Consider the following 4,554-nt stretch of genomic DNA (forward strand, 5'->3'; position numbering starts at 1 on the left):
AGAGGTCTGGGAGTAGGTCTGAAAGTTCCACCTGCCTGATTACACGGTTGGCTCCTCTAGTGACCATTCCCCATTCTTAGTGACCGAGGGGCTTGCTAAAAGTCACCTTGTTCACATAACAAAAGACACCTTTATAGCTCTTGCCACTTAGAAAATTCCAAGTGTTTAAGAGCTAACTATGCCTGGAAGAGTCGGAGACCAAATATGTATTTTTTATTATAAATCACAATATCATAGCCTCTTTCTTCTGGAACCCCTCTCTCACGCAACCAGACCTGATGCCCTCTCCAGAAACCCTCCCCTCCTCACAGCTGGGGAGTAATGCTGTGGTCCAATCTGGTTGATTTTTTTTTTCTGCTTATCCCATCAATTCCTGAGAAACGTGTCCTACCATCTACCACTATGATTGTGGATTTGTCTTTTTATGTCTGTCAACTTTATCAACTCTGTAGAATGATTTATTAGGTGCTGGATATCATGTATGAAAAGCTATATCTATAAATTGAGGCTGTAGGTGATGGTAAGATTTATTTCTACTTTTGGCAGGCAGCTAGGGTCTGGGCAGATACCCTTAAACTCTGGTTTCAAAACAGAAGCAATTTTGCCACCAGGGGGCATTTGGCAATGTCTGGGGACACTGTGGGTTGTCTGAACTTGGTGTATGTGAGGGCCTAGTGGCATCTAGTGAGTGGAGGCCAGGGAGGCTGCGGAACTTTGTACAAGGCATGGGACGGGACCTTCCCCACAACCGAGAATGAGCTGGCACAAAGTGACAACAGCACTGAGGTTAAGTAATCTCGGCTTAATCCGCCCCAAAATTGAGCTGATTGGAAACTAGACTTCAGTCTTTGTGAGGGTTCTTCTATTGTCAACTCCTTCTCGTGGGAAGTCCCAGCTGGGAGCCTGAGAGGTTTACTTAGGCTCCTCCTCCTTGTGGCCATGAACTCCAATTTTTGTCTCTTTAGCATAAAACATTGGAAGCTTCTCTGCCTCTTGAGAATGGGCAAATGCCTCAAAGCTGATCTCCGTGCCAACCCTTCTCTCCAGGATCTTGGCCCTCAAATCCTGCCCCCCTTGGTAGCTCACTTGCAAACACACATCTTATTATACGTGTAGTCCAACTTTTCTGGCTGTTCTTGATAGGAGGGTGAACTGCCGATCTGCCTCACTGGCACTACCTCTCTCCACAGAAAGAAGTTGCCTCTCACTCCTTTCTTGCATCTTTCAAACGCAGGCTTTAGACTTTACCATCACGTTCCGCCTCTTCTCTGCCCATACTTTGCTCGTTCTGCATAGAAGGAGGCAGCTCTGGTTCCAAGAGGCGGAATGATGATGGGTGCTCTGATTTGCCATGATTACAGCCACCAGCAAGGGCTATGGGAGACAAGGGGGTGGTGGTGGTGTGGGGGTGGGGATGTTTTTCTCACAAGTTAGCTAAGAAACAAACATGCCTCATTGTTGGGGTTTCCAGTCTTATACAAGGGTAAAATAGTCCAGTCTCATACAAGGAAATCCAATTTTTTCCTGTCAACATTATTTTGATCCCGCTCCTTATGAAAGAATAAACCTGGCATTAAAGTGCTTGAGAACATTTGCCTTTTCCCCCCCGCACTCTGGCTTACATTGCTAGAAAACCAACCAAAATGTGACTGGGCCATATCTCAGATGGGTGTCATCAGTTTCTATTATTAGACTGGAATGTTAATCAGATTGCTAATTCGATTATTTCTGGTTCACAAATCTCCCCAATTTTAGAAAATGGGGGTGTTTCATTCATCCATGGCACAGAAGAGTGAATGGGTGTGCACCTGTGTTCGAATCTTTAGACCCACACCACATCCCTGTACTTGCTTCTCTTACTTGGTTTTCAAATAAGACCCTAATCTCTGTTGGCGTATCATTTGTATTATAAGAAATAATAATAAAAAAAAAAAACAATGAAGGGGGTAATTCATTCCAAACGGAGCCCGCAATCATAGGAATGACTTCCAGATAAAGCGGTAAAGGATTCCTTTAGGCTGGGGTAAAAATGGAAGGCACAGTCATCAGTCGCCCCCTACTGGTCAAGAGGGTCTACCTCGTCTCTGATTTTAATAATTTGTGTGGTTGAATTCTATGTAAGAATCACAGAACTGAGGCAGAGTGTCATGAGTCGGAGGGGATGGGGCTCTCTGAAACACAGAGTGAGTTACTGGGGGTGCTGGGATGAAGAGCCAGGATCTGAGGACCCCAGGGACCAATTTAACAGCCACAGTCCTCCGAGGCCAGAGGCCACACCAGCATTAACCAGTACTCTAAATTCATCCCCCACGCCTACCCCCAGGGTGATTTCACCCCCTTTAAATAGCTTTGGTAAAGCCTTAGCGCTAAAGAAAGACTTTGAGTTTGGCATTCCAATGTATCAGAAAAAAAATCACATTTACCCAAAATCAATCATTTCAGCCACACATTTTGTACTAATAAGTTATTCTTGGAACCCATTTCCTCCCTTCCAACCTACCCCCTCCTCTCTCTCTCCCTTTCTCTCTTTTGTGCCATTCTAAGAAAATGTATCCTTAAAACTGTTCATGAAATAATTACAAAATGTCACTTTATTTTTAGACTATGTATTTTCTGATATCTTGATCATTAGGGTGAAATGTAGTGAAAAAATCAAAATGGAAGGGTTAACCATATTTTTAATATTTGTAAGTCCTAAGTGTTCAAAAATGTATTTAGGATAATGATCTTTTTTGCTTGAAAGGACTTTATGACCCAATAATTTGTCAAAATTACCTCCAAAAATGTTAATGTAACTGGACACCTGTTGGGAGAAGTCTCTAAATCATGCCAGCTGCTTCTATGTCAGAGTCACCTTAGAACTTTTTTTTTTTTTTTAACCCAGAGTCACCTTAGAACTTTCATTATTCAGGTAAAAATCTTTGTGTGGATTCTTTTAATTATGAAAATGTAGGGCAAGTAGGCCCTCGTTGCCCTGAGTGGGAAGTGGTATAAAGCTTTCTGAAAGAGTGGAGGAAGTCTGCCCCATCCGCGCTCCCCCCCCCCACCCTTAATACCTCTTGATGAGCAAATCTGGTTGCCAGGGAGAAAGAGTGGAAAAGTGTCTAATAGTCAAGGAGCCTTCTGGAGGCAAAATCTCCAGATCACAGGCAGCCCTTTCTCTCTGAGATTCAAAGACAGGAAAAGCTGTTGGGACAGATGCAGGGTCACTGACAGAAAGGGATATGGAAGCTCTGAGGGAAAGTCCGTGAGAGAGATCAGAAATGGGAGAGCAGGGGTTTGGGGGCGTGAGGGTGGGAGGTGTGAGGGAGCTTAGTGAAGGTTCATGAGAAGACATACTTGGAGGCCCAGACACCCACAGGTAAAAACTGGTTGACAGTATTTGGCTGTGTTCTGTTAAAGCTGACTAAGACTCTTGCTCAGGTGCAGGTATCTGAAAAAGTCTTGTTATGGTGACAAGAACCCCTCAGCATCACACCTCGAGGGAATGTAAAGGGTCGAAGAGCAGCCCAGTGGAGCATTTCTCGGGGCCCCTCCTGGTTTTGCCACTTGACAAATGCCACAGATCCACAGCCTCCTCCGTTAGCAGAACCTCTTTTGCACCTCGTCGTATTACCCCTCTGAGCAGCCACATTCTTTATGCTAGGTAAACTGTGTATCGGCTTATACGATCAGGTAGGTGAGTTTGCAATTCAGTGAACTGGAAAGGTCCATATCCATTGCTCCTGGGCCTCAGGCCGGAGAAGCAGGAGCTTTTCCTGCTGCCCACGCAGTTGCCACCATCCTGAGACTTAAAGAGGATCCCGCGCCCGTTCCTGCACAGGGTGTGGTTGAGGCGGGAGCTCTGGTCTACCTGCTGGGTGTATCCGTGCGATCCAAGAAATCTTTGAACTCAGAGCCTGGAATGTGGCCCTCGGGGGAGGCCTTAGGGATCCAGACCAGGTCTCCGCAAAAGGAGCAAGGGTCTACCCCGCAAGAAAGGGCCCCCTTTCAACAGCAACGCTGAGCGTGCCTCGGAAGCACTCACTAGCCGGTGGACAGATCACACCTCCCGTTCTCTCTGCCTGTGCCTACAGCAGGACTGACCCCCACCGACCTGCGTGAGCGCACCCCTGAGCTTCTCGGACACCTCCACGAGCAAGGGAGAGGCCTGACAACGAAGGCACTGGACTTCCTGCTACTAGGAACTCCTGCAGGTGCTCAAGCGACTAACTGGGAAAATTCGACCTGACTCATGCAGCTCCGTGAAGTGTTGGCTGAAGCAGATCAAGCTAATAATTACAAGGGGCAACTAAGTTGCCTCATTTCAAGACCCAAGACGAGCGGTACCTGTTTCCTTTTCTGCCCGCTGCCTTCTGCATGCACGGGCCCTGGGAGGAAGCTGGTCTTGGCCTCACGTGCTCTGCCTTCAGGAAATCCTGTCACGCAGACCTCTTCTCTTCCCCAGAGACGCTGCTGAACGGCCGGGCGTTCGGTACGCTGGGAGTCGGCTTGGCTCTCTGGGCCTCGCCGACCTGACGGGGGGGGGGGGGGGGGGGGGGGGGGGGGGGGGGG

Source organism: Ursus maritimus, unplaced genomic scaffold (genome assembly GCF_017311325.1).
Source record: "Ursus maritimus isolate PB19 unplaced genomic scaffold, ASM1731132v1 scaffold_7, whole genome shotgun sequence".
Taxonomy (NCBI): domain Eukaryota; kingdom Metazoa; phylum Chordata; class Mammalia; order Carnivora; family Ursidae; genus Ursus; species Ursus maritimus.